This window comes from Trematomus bernacchii, unplaced genomic scaffold (genome assembly GCF_902827165.1).
Source record: "Trematomus bernacchii unplaced genomic scaffold, fTreBer1.1, whole genome shotgun sequence".
In the NCBI taxonomy this organism is placed as follows: Eukaryota; Metazoa; Chordata; class Actinopteri; order Perciformes; family Nototheniidae; genus Trematomus; species Trematomus bernacchii.
The window spans coordinates 2,687,314-2,700,749 of NW_022987899.1; the positions used below are offsets into that span (position 1 = coordinate 2,687,314).

General features: G+C 40.8%; 1 protein-coding gene across 1 annotated transcript in view; it reads left to right on the forward strand.

Annotated features, from left to right (window-relative positions):
• The first annotated feature begins 5,766 nt into the window (after positions 1–5,766).
• si (sucrase-isomaltase (alpha-glucosidase)) overlaps positions 5,767–13,436 on the forward strand; it is a 90,640-nt gene continuing 82,970 nt past the window's right edge. Inside the window, exon 1 of the mRNA XM_034114563.1 lies at positions 5,767–5,958. The gene's annotated coding sequence lies outside the window, so the exon portion shown is untranslated. The remainder of the gene's footprint in view (positions 5,959–13,436) is intronic.

Here is a 13,436-nt window from a genome sequence, read left to right on the forward strand (position 1 = left end):
CCCTGTGAGCAAAGTGTGCTCTGATTGGTCGGGACGTTGTGAATCGCGCTGAGCTCCGTGGAGGTGTTGTTTCCTTGTTTAGCATACACAGCGAAACACAGCCAAACTCATCCTGAGCACACACAAACTCACAGCCGAAGTAAAAACAATAAGTGTGGCTTGATATTGAGTAAGACAAAGGTTGATAAACGCTGTGAGAATGGGTCTGCAGAGAGAATTTCGCCGCAATCCCAACTGTCTGTTATCAGCCTGCAGCCAGGGAGGAGAAATCAGCAGAGCTGCCTGTGTGTGAGGAAGTCCGTGGATTGGTCAATTTGGACCAATCAGCGGGGGCTTAACGTAACGGCTCCGCGGACGTAACGTAACGGCTCCACAGATTAGTCCATTTCGTTCCGGGTACGGGGTTACGTCACCCCGTCCCGGAAGAATCAAATGGACAATGACGTATCTCCAACGAGGCGTTTTGGGGAGGTATTTTCTGTGTTAAGAGTTTTACTCGCTACAGGGTGTACTTTGAGGGTTTTGACTCTGCACACCGTTTACATGCATAAAAACCTTCATAACACACAAGGGGACGGGTAATAACCGGAAAAGCATGACATGGGACCTTTAACCTGTTTCACACCTTCCCCCCGGTACCGGGCGGATAAACGCGTCATTTGCAGGAAACAACGTCTAAGGAATCTTAATATTGAATAAAACTATGAATGTGTTATATCCATGTAACGGGAAGAAACTCAGCTAACTGATCTTTTTAATTTTTTTTTTCAAAAAAACCCCACAATGCTAGCACTCAGCCTCTGAATTAGCCTCGATCGAAAAAACGGGACCTACAAAGGCACTTAAACTCACTCATAACTCCCTTATTACTTATCCTAGATGCACAGCCAACCACTCGTTTTTGGTGTCCTGGAGACACTGAATCTACCGGTGCCCACCTCAACACTCAGTGATAAACATTCGCGACGCTATCAACGAAAGCGTACATCATCACATGTGGAGCTAAGAAGCTAAACATGTAAATATGGCTTACCTTGGTCAAAAGTGGTCTTCAATGGCATTAAAACGATAAAAAAAACGATGCTGCAGTTAATCCATAGGTTCATCCTATGTGTCTGTGCCTTCTTTGAAATTATTTCTGATAATCCATAAGCAATACAACTGCGTTTTAGTTTCCAAACTCCAGAAGGAGACATTCCTCCAGTTTGGTTTCGTTTTCCACACGCGAAGCGGCCACATTTTTTCTTTACAATGTGTGTGTATGTGAGTCTCCTCCTTCGATTCTATTGGCTCTAACGGTCACAAGGGTATGTCAACCAACCAAATCGAGCAAGGGGGGCCAGAGATAGGTCAAATCCACCCAAATGACCCCAGATGGCCCAGTTTTTGGCTAAATCTCTCTAAAAAGGTCAAATTTCACTTGTTTTGCATCAATCTTGATACAGGGTACTTATTATATGTTGTACTTTGGATTCCTAAAGCTTTTAGTCTACTAACCCATCATCCAAGGGTAGTTTTCACTATCTGTAAAAAATAATTTTTGGACGGACACTATAATTTACAGTTTTTTACTATGTAAAATCTGAATTTTCTTTAAAATAAAAAACATTTATATTGATTCTGACACTTCTACATCCAACTCACAGGTTTATCATTACTTTGAGAAAAAAGATTATTAATTTAACCCTTTTAGAAGGGAAGATATGGTCATTTGTTCTGGGAATGTCATTTTCGAGCCTGAGACCTGAAAAACAGGCTCAGAGTGGAACAGGTTAAACTGTCATATTCTGCACATTTCTTATTCTATCTACATACATCTTATAAGAGTATAATAAATATGTATAATATCGGTTAAAATAAGTGCTTCAACATAGTTAACATTGCAGGAAAGTTGATTGTCAAGTCCCAAAACAAACCATGCAATATATTAAGTGTTAAGTACTCTGTCAGGCTTAATATTTATCAGATACCCCCAAAGCTTTTTGCTTACATGTATTTAAAAGAAGTCCTTAACATAAAGTATTATTTAATGTTTAAATAAAGCCTAATTAGTTTGTCTGTTTTGCACATCCTCCTATTAATATCTTTGTACATCCGGCACTAAACTGTTTTATTCTAGATATCATTTACAGTATCTTCTTGATATTTTATATTCTATATTTCTATCATTGACCTTCTACTTTCCTCCTATTTTGTATGTACTCTTAATATTTGAATGTTTTCATAAAATATAACACATTCAAAAGTGCTTTACAAAAATGAAAGACATTAAGAAAAAGGCATTTTAAAACAGTCATTAAAAAGCAACACAATCTACTTGCATTGCAATTACTCTAAACGTGTAATAACGTGCTTTAACCAGTAGGTGGTTTGGGTTAAAAAGCTGTCAAGTTTACAGTGTTAACAAAATAAAATATACTGCTGTTTCTGGTTTAGTTTACGACGGATATATTTTGTTATTGTTTTGATATTTGTAACACAAAAGTGATGGAAAAAACCCACAGCAACACAGAAAAGATGGTCTTAACATGACCCAGCGGTCTAGTAGTTAATAAAAAACAATAATATCAAAACTAAATATTACTACTAACTTTATTGTGAAATCAAAACAGAACGCTAAAAGAATAGTTTCCGGTCTATTCTGAGGCCCAATCTCTGTAGATAAATGAAGAACTACGACAGATGTGTAATATTTAATGCAGCCGAACCATTTATTACAATGCATTCATGTGATGACTTTCAAAGAGTAAAGCAAGCACTCTTATCTTTTACGAAACGTTTTTCATATGGAATGCATTTGGAGGTCAACCAATCACAGAGCTTGAGGACTAATCACGGGGTTTGTCGAGCGAAGCACATGGTGTAGTCCCAAACGATAGCTGAGGATTCTGGGTAGTGTAGTGTCTTCTGCCATCCTAAACTCCGAAAAAATATTTGTTTCTCCGAATCGAAGAGGAAAAATACAAAAGCATTGCACACAATTTAAACCAATCAATGTTGTGTAATTAACAAGGATAATCTGGTGTTTTTGAGTTGATGAGTAGTGCAGATATCACTGTAAAATCAATCGACAGTAAAGAGAATACTTACTTCCGGGTGTAAAATCCTCCGTTATCCAATGGGAATGGACGCTCACATTGCCTTTAAGTGCCGCCGACATGGACCGATGCGGTGCTTCCCTGAGCGTCAAATACCGCCGCCGATGGGAATACATTGCAATCAGTTGAAAGCTCTTTGCATCCGTTTATGAAGCTGAAGGAGACTCGGCGTGTCACAACTGCACGCCACGGACCCTGACCAAGCGTCGCTCCTGGGCGTTCAGGGAGTGAGACTGTGTTGGAGGGAAGGAGGCTTGACCGCTGTCGGGTGACAGTGGTGCCTGCCAGGGAAAACATCCGTTCACTTGGGGTGCTGGTGTAGCCAGGTAGCTCCTGGAAAGCTTGGCTAAACGAGGGGAGCGGTTTGCGTTTTGTGCCCACCACTTCAGAGGGTTATCCATTGTGGGGATATGGGGTGCCTGCTGGCAGTAATCCCGTAGCTCATCCGCGCCACTGTTGACCCGTGTTTCTTGTTGCTCTCGAAATGAGGTCCAAACAGCTGTTCAAAGAGGGGGTGCTAGTGGAGCACGCTCGTGAACTTTTAGCGCCGGAGCTAAAACTGAAACTGTAGAGTGCATAGGTGCGGCGCATTTGCGCATAAGATGAGGACCCCTGAATGTCGGACGTGTTTTGCTGGAGCATTTTGCAGCACCTCAGCGCCAACGTCGGCATCCTCATCTCCCACGTTTGCCTCCATTTTGTTCACGACTAGATGACTAGAGCCTACAGTGCCGACTAGTGGTAGAGGTAGTCGACTAGTCGATTAGTTGGTGAAACCCCTAGTCACAACTGCACGCCATAGGACCCTGACCAAGCGTCGCTCCTGGATGTTCAGGGAGTGAGACTGTGTTGGTTATATAGGTTTTCGTGCATGTACATTTGCTGCAAATGCTAATATTATATATGCTATAATCCAGTCTTCAGCAAACAAAGGTCAGTTACTTTACAGGAAATCCAGGTCCCTCATAACTCCAGAAGATAATTGTTGTGGAGTTAATCAGTACTTCTTCTTTCTAAATTATTGTAATGTGGAGAGTTGGAGAAAGTGCATAATAAAACTGAAATAATTATCCATGACAGTACGAGTTGTTTTCGCAGTGTTTATCCCTTAACCTGTTGTCCGGCAGTGGCTCAGTCAGTAGGGGCTTGGACTGGGAGCCGTAGGGTCGCTGGTTCAAGTCCCCGACCAGACCTAAATATGGAGTGTGGACTTCTACTTGGAGAGGTCCCAGTTCACCTCCTGCCCTGCCGTGGTGCCCTTGAGCAAGGCACCGGACACCCCCCTTCCCCCCCACTCCCATTGCTCCCCGGGCGCTGTACAATAGCTGCCCACTGCTCCTAGTACTAGACTCCTTGTACTAGGATGGGTTAAAAGCAGAGGCCAAATTTCACTGTGTGTGCTGTGTGCTCTGCATGTGTGACCATTAAAGAGGGTTTCATCCCTCCCTATTCTTCTTCTAATTGTTCTCTCTTAGTAAGATCCCATTTTCAATAAAATTGCGGTCTTACCTTGACTTGAAGATGAAGTCCATTTGCCTATCCTTCAGGACAAATATCTCTATTACTTTTTTGTAAAAGTCCTCCTTATCTTCTTGTAGTTTCAAAAGTCTATCATAAATCTAATCGATAGATTTATGATTCAAAAATTATAAAAGTAGGGTAGACATGTGGATATTATCCGGCTGAACAAAACGTGCATTTATCTAACAGGTACGTTTCCCACAGATCTTATTTCGAGCTATTTTCTAAAATCCTATGGAGAAATCTCATTGCTTTTTTGTCGAGGGAAGCCATGCGCAGCTTACTTCGGGGTTTTAGGACGCGTCACTGCAGCTCTCTCGTCTCCTCTTCACACACCACACTTTTCGCGGCACACCTACTTACAGCTCTGAATTATGTGAGATGACGTATGGTGGGGATGGCAGCTCAGTGCCCCTATGGTCATTATTTTTTTGCCACGCACATTAAATAGGAAAATACTCTGAGCATGCGCAGTGTAGTTTTTACAGTCACCATTCACTTAGACAGTGAGAGGGAGGGGCATGATCGGGTTTTGTCCCACATGGCTCTAAACAGCTCAATAGGCACACACTGTGACTGTAGACACTAATTAGAAGAACACAGACTAAAACAGCAATGTACAGACGAATCAGATGATTAAACATGATCTTAAAATATATTTTATATATTTTTTATTTATTTTTTGCATTTTTTGTAATCATTATTTGTAATACTTTCTGCTGACACTAGGTGGGGCTGCCCCTAATGACCAGTCGCCACTGAACACATGAAAGGAGAGCGAGAAGTGTGGTATTCCTCCTTCTTTCTTAGTTTGTGGGTGTTTCTGAATCGCGAGTAAAGCTGCTGCAGAGCCACAATTTCAAGCATACTACGTCATCGAGTGCCGCCGAAGTACTGTTCCAATCTCCAGCATACTTGGAAATCTACCGAGCCCGGCGTAATCCGTTTGGAGAAATATCGAGGCTGCACATGAGTAGACTCCACGGTCTTAAAATCCCCACAATGCTTTGCGCACGGACCAATTTCCAAAATCTGTGGCGGAAAATGTAAGGCGGGGCCTATCATATGACGCACACCTGCACACTTGCTAGCCTGTTCCACTCTTTGTTTTCCAAATGTCAGGAAGTATTCTTAACTCGCTTCTGAAGCAAGATGCTCGGCAGACATGTGCTACCAAGCAAGCGTACTCACGATTGAGAAACGGCCCCTGTGTGATACTCCACTGAACCCGGGGCTCTGAGGAGTTCACAAGGTCATCGCAGGGTTTTACAACATCGCTGGCATAAGACGGCAAGGATTAATCACACTTTGACCTTCTTTCGACAGATAGTAGTGACTGGTGAGCTTTGCACCGCACATGAATAACAACAAACACAGAGTGGTTAATCATTATATCGCGTCTAGCCCATGAAGTGCATTTAAAGCAGCTATCAAAGCTTAATACTGACAGCTGTTAGCATTCTTTTTATGCTTGGCCGTGTGTAAATATGCCCATCTGACCCTGTGTGTGTGTGTGTGTCTGTATGTGTGTATGTGTGTGTGTCTGCTCTGGTCAAACCAAGCAGAGCGCAGCAGCAGGTAGGGAGGACATTTTCTTTAGAAATGATGCAGCAAACGCTTGGTGTGTGATAAAGTTGTTCTTGTGCATTTCCCTCTTCATCCAAAATGCTGTTACTCCCCCATAGGGGTCCAACATCTGTGCTGTGCTTATGTGGAATGCTGCATAATGGGAACACTTACTGTAGATAGGCCACCTGCATATTATGAGTTGTGCAGTGGTTACGTTGTTGATATAAGAGTTAGATACACACACACACAAACACAACTTCAACACCGAGTATAGAGTGGTGAAGCGATGACACATTTTTGCTTGCCGATCCAGAAGTTAGCATTACCAGGACTCAATTAAAAGCTAATGGGAATATTCCATTGGATTTTGGAATAGTGCGGAAAATAAGTTCTGCGGTAAAAACAGGTTTATGATAATTGATGTTTTGTTCAGCAGGATAATCTCTACAAAATGACACCACTCTGTAACTTTTGAAGCGTAATTGGAATTGGCAAAATGTAAAAGCTAACATTCGGCTACAAACATCATGGTCGCACGGCTACCAAAACAACCGCTAAGCTAAAGGCGGCTAATGTTTAGCAGTCTTATTTAGTAGCTTGTTAGCAACTGCCGTTTTCATGACACAAAAGCTTCAGACATTCACCAGTTGGGTTTTTACTAATATATTTTATGTCTTGCAACAAAACTTGAAAATCTAGTAAGTTTGTATTAACCACGGATCTATTTTCAGGTATCTTACAAAAAGCTAATTTACTGGCAACTGGAAGTGGTAAAATGCTAACTCATTCCCGAGTTTTAGGACTCATTCCTGCACCCAATACTTGCTTGTTGAATGACTTCATCCACATGGACAGTTCATTGTTATGTTGCCATTTACTAGGCTTTATTTCTGTGAGACTCAAGGCGAAGATAATCCTTTTTTCTAACACAAAACATTATTCTGTGGCATCACAAGCCCTATTACAGAATACTGTGTGGGTGACGCAGTAGAAGAAACATCAGATTTTAATGGAAAATAAAATAACAACAAAAAAAGACACAAATCAGCAACCATAATCACATCAGTTATTATTCGAATGTTTGAGATGTGAAGATTTCCTCTACACTTTCTTCTACCATCCCTACAGACCGCTAACAAGCTCTCATTTTCACATAAAAGCCCAAGACAGCGGGTTAATTAGAGCTTGTGTTGTCTGAGTGTTGAGTAGCATGTTTGTATGGACTGTAATTACATCCCCTCCCCATTAGGCTACCATCAAAACATAGATGCTTGTTAAGGACACAGACCTACATTTAAGGAAACAACTTGCTAATTGCAGATTCCTTGGATCTTCATCACTAGGGTTACATTTGAGGTGAAGGTACTACAACACCAGAGTGTGTATTGGAAACAGAAATATGTGATGATTGGTCCACTGACGTGTTGTTAAGCAAATGCATTTACGTGAGTAGGAGACTCACACAAAGTAGTTACAGAGAACTCAGTGGAATCAGAAGATTGTTGTTTTTTTTACCTCTAATGAATGAGGCCCGACAACAGGGTCTCTGAGCAGTGGTACCTTTCCATGATCTGGATGTAACCGTTTAGTGACACCAAATGTGTGGCAAACTGGTGTTTGGAAAAGCTTTGGTTGCAACAGACTCTACATTGTTTTGGAAATATCTTAAAGACATAACATTTTAAGTCAAGAGATTGTCTTTGAATATTTACAAATAACATTATGCTAATTTCAGGTACATTTTTGTATTCATTGTCCCTCTACTGTGACATGTCTCCATGCTTTAAAGTTCAAAAAGCTCTTTATTTTTCTCATACTGCCTGTGCTGCAGCACCGCTTTTCACCCTCTGTCTGAAACCAGAGCCCAGTGTGCTCTGATTGGTGAGCTGGCCGGCTCTTGTGATTGGTCAACAGCTTAGAGATGTCCCGCCCCTTAGCCTATCAAGTAGGCTACTATGTGTTGGAGCTTTAGCCAATAGAAGCGTTGAGGAAATAAATAAGGGTGTCTGAGATAAACTCCTTCTTGAGGGACCACAGGGATTTTAGCTTTGGCAGACAGTTTACATGCAGAAAGCCTATGTAACACACTACAGGAATGCCCCAAAATGCATGATAGGGCTTTTATAAGCTTTTCTGCAGAAAAAGACTCAATACAGAGTTCAAGCTCACAGCAGGAGTCTGCAAAGTCTGAATGAAGAGTGCTTGTGTCGAATCTGGTTTACGTTGAGCCGTTGAAACACCTGTACGATTTGTTTTAATGTTAAAAGACAAGACTCTCAGTAGGCCACCTGTATTTCCCTTGTAATTCCAGCTCTTTTACTCTGGATCATGTGTGCACTTAACGGCCAAAGCTAGCTAGCAAAGAGCAAACAGTAAGGGTTGAAATAATGTCCATTTATTAATGTGTGGTAAAGAGAGTGTGGAGACAGCATGAACAAATGGATTCCACACAATAACTATAATTATTATAAATGAAATCAGTAATTTTACACTCCACACAGCAGCTAGCCAATAACACTCAACAAATCTTTAACTTCAGTTTTTTTTAGTACAAATTGACACCAATAATTAGAAGGGGGTGCGAGTAGGGGGATTAATGCACACTTGTTTAGCAATTCAAGGATACAAAATACTGATTTGCGCTAAAAAATTATTACAAATCTACTCTAATTCATGACCGACATGCAGAAAGAGCTTTCAAATCTGGCAAATGCATGGTAATTATTTTGTAACAATACATGGAGAGGTTTGATGGATAAATGTAAAAGGTCAATGACTTTTTGTGTAGCAAAAAAATAATATAACAGCATGGTTTCCTTTCTCAAGCATTATATAAGAGTGCATGACAGTATTTTTCCTGAGTCATCATATAAATAAAGCTTTATATGGTTAAATATTAATAGCATTTACCACTGGGAAAATTATTTATTGTAGAGGATCATAGCCAGCCAAGGCCAGATAAAAATCAATATGAACTTATACTAGGTTGAGAGTGTCTTATTGTGTATCAAAGGTTACAAAATGGTCATTTAGATGTTGGAAAGTCATATAGACCAGAAAAATAAATATCACATCAGCCCCCAAAACACTCATTGATTTACATTGGGAACGAGTGAATGAGCCAGAAAAAAAAACATTTTAAAAACAGATATTAACCCTCCTGTTGTCTTCGATTTACTACTTTCATCAATCATAACTTTTTTGTTTTACATTCGATTGCATTAAGGCTTTATGATATCCTTCACAGTAGACACTTGAACATATACAATTGCTGATCACCACTTTCATTGCATTTTGGATGATTTAGTCAACTTTGTTTGGTGTTCCCGCCATAAAGAAAAGGAATTAGTAACCATCCGGATCAGATAAAATACACACACAAACACCCACACACACACACACACACACACACACACACACACACACACACACACACACACACACACACACACACACACACACACACACACACACACACACACACACACACACACTCTAGATGTGTGTGTGTCCCTTATGTGCCCAATCCCCCCATGTGAATCACACCTGACACACACACACACACACACCATTTGAACAATTTGACACATTTCCCGCTCTTATGTGCCCATCCCTCCACATGGATCACACCTGGCACTCACAAACACGCACACACACACACAGAACAATTTGACACATTTCCCGCTCTTATGTGCCCATCCCCCCACATGGATCACACCTGGCACACGCAATACATGTTCAGTGTCTGTTCTTTGTATATTTACTGCAGTTTTTCATGTATACCAGTAGTATGATACAATATGTACAGTTTGAAAGGGTGTTAAATGAAATTTGGTGATGATTAATGGTGTTTGTGTTAATGTAATAGCAGTTAAAACAGGACCGGTCAAATTTGACCGCGAACACAAAGTAAGGGGGGGAACACGAAGACAATAGGAGGGGTAAATTGACCCTAAGCGTTTTATTGTAATTCGAGTTACAAAGTGGTCATTTAGATGATAAAAACGTTGCAAAAGTAATAAAATCCCTTAGAGTATTAGGGATAATAATAAACATCCATGGCAGAGCATTTTTTTGCATCTAAATGATACCAGTGAAGAAAGTCTTGTATTCGCATATCAGGTAAACAATCCAGGTATTGATTTTCATAGTGGCCAAACGGCAGTACTACAACATCTGTGTCAATCATGTGACTTCATTGGGCCTAAAAAATAATTGTACCCATTGACTAAAACTGGGAAAGAGTAAATGGGCTGGATAAAAAACACCATAAACAGTTATTATATTGACCTTGAGAGTGTTTTATTGTGATTCAAGGGTGACAAAATGGTCATTAAGATGTTGAAAACAAAGCAAGAGTCGAAAAAGAAATCCATAGCAGCACGTGTGCTTCAAGTCTAAATGATATCAGTAAAGAAAGTCTTGTTTTCTGATTTCAGGTAAACAATCCAGGTATTGATTCACTTGCATACTGGCAAGGATTCCCACATGCTCACAAACAGAAGCCCACACACACACACACACACACACACACACACACACACACACACACACACACACACACACACACACACACACACACACACACACACTCACACACACACACACAAACACACACACACACACACACACACACACACACACACACACACACACACACACAAACACACACACACACACACACACACACACACACACACACACACACACACACACACACACACACACACACACCACAACACACATGAACACACATACATAATCTTGGTTGGTTGGCAGCTCTCAATGTTGAGTGCCTAGTCTTAAAGTGACTGGATCGATACGGGGGAGTGAATTGCCAATTTCAGTTTGTTCTATTGAAATCGGCTGGCGCTGCTTTCTGGAGGGAGAGCACCTGAAATTGGCAGTGGCAGAGTGGAATTGGATTTGTAGGGAGAGAAAGGAGTGAGCAGAATGACCAGAGACGGACTTGGACGCCTGCACCCCCATGCACGTGCAAAAGCAAACAATAGACGTTCCTACAGTCAGTCTTTGTAGGTTTCTTAGCCAAATTATGATTACAGATATGAAAGCCCTTTGTCTTTTAACCGTCTCATTTACATGGACTTACTCACACACACTCAGAGCTCATATTGGCTTCTTCGATCGTCTATGGCAATCAAGATGTGTGTTGGAAGAGCAGATGATTGGGTCCGTAGATAGGGAATAGCTCATTTAGTTGATCCTCTGCATTTTGTTTAGTGGAATGACATACTAGGCTGGATGGATGGATATCTGACCATAGAGATCATGCAAAACCAGAGCTTAACATTCCTCTGTACCACTTTACAATAAGACTACCCTTATAAAGGGTTTACGAATAGTTTGTAATTCATTTATTAATTAGGTTGACACTTTATAAATCATTAATAAGCTTTTATAAGACATGAGATAAACAGGGCAACTGTGACCGGTTGCTTGCCAAATAGAGAGCCCACATTTATCTGTACTGCTAAGCCTTATTATAAATGGTAGTGACTCATTATTAAATGGGGAGTTGTTCCACACTTTACAATAAGGCTCCCTTTTGGCAGTTATAGATGTTAGTAACTCGTAAATAAATGGTCATAAGAGATGCCAAGAAACAACAAGATGGATGGGGGGGAATGAACTCAGTGAACAACAGATACCAAGGATGGTGGCTGATGAAGAAGACGAAGTAAGCTAGGTAGCCAATATAAGACTTAGCAGTACAGATACATGTGGGCTCACTATTTGGCAAGATGACTAAGCCTTATATTGGCTAGCTTACTTTGTCTTCTTCATCAGCCAGAATCCTTGGTATCTGTTGTTCACTGAGTTGATTCTCGCTAAGTAGCCAATATAAGGCTTAGTCATCTTGCCAAATAGTGAGCCTGTGTTGATGTATGAAAACTATGTTATAACTGGTTTATAAATGGTTCTTAATGATTAATAAAGTGTTTACAACCTAATTCATAACCTAATTATAGACCCTTTATGAATCCTTTATAAGGGTAGTCTTATTGTAAAGTGGTACCCATTCCTCTCTATTCTGACATATTCCACAGACAATGTGGAGATCGTTCAGCTTGGCCTTTGATGGCTTCATAGAGCAGCTATTTGTTCAAAGGCTGATTCCTGGCCAAACATATAGAGTCTGTAACCCGTCAAATGTGATCTCTGTTCGACTAGGGAAACTAAAACCATTTGCTTCTAGGCAGAACGCCATTTGCCTGCTTTGCCTTTCCATGTGTCCCAACTAAGCCCCCACAAAATGAAGCAGACGTAGAAGCAAATTCCTATGGTGGCCAAACATTACATGTTACTTGTTAGATGCTTTTATCCAAAGCGACTTACATACATACTCAATACTGTGGGTAATCCCCACAGGAGCAATTTGGGGTGAAGTGTCTCAGGGACACAACGACATGCTGACTGCAGTGGGGTTTGAACATGTGCTCCCCTGATCCGAACACCAGCACACTAATCCACTGCGCCACAGCCCCCCACAAACAGTTGTACTAAACTTCTGTGTCTTGTTATCTGTCATTGGGGCCAAGAAGACTTTTTCCAATTGTCTTACATTGGAAAAGAGACACCTGTAAATGAGCAGTTTTTTTAAACAAATCAACGGCCCAGTATAACGGAAGAGGATTAAGGCCTCATGTCTATAAGATCTGACCCAAAGCAATTTTAAGTCTGGATTCTGAAATAAATCTGAATTATTTTATCTCAGAAATCTAACTATTTTTCTCAGGGTTCTGACTCTGATCTCAGCATTTTGACTTTTATCTCAGAACAAAAAAAATGTATTTCGGTCAGATCTCAAACATGTGTTTTTGGCCCTCTGTTCAATACAGTACAAACACTTTAGCCCTTATTTAAAGGTCCTAAAAGTTGTAAAATGCTCTAAAAGCTGAATCCAGAGTTATTTCCTCTCTCTGAGGCGCTGTTATGATGGAGTCCATTGGAGGTGGGGCTTAAGGAAAACATAAATATGCATGCTTTATGGGCTTAATCTGGAAAATCAGGGTCTTGGCTTCATGCGCCACAAAGCAACTTTCATTGGAATGAACGCAGACCCGCCTCCAACGCTGTATCCAGTTCTCTTTGTACATCAATGGTCCTGACGTCTTCCACATGTGTAAAGGCCAGAGAGGACACAAGCATTGTTAATCTTTTCTGCTGGCTTGCTACATAATGATGATTGTGGCATTGGGTTAATGTCACAGCAGAGGGTGCAATCAT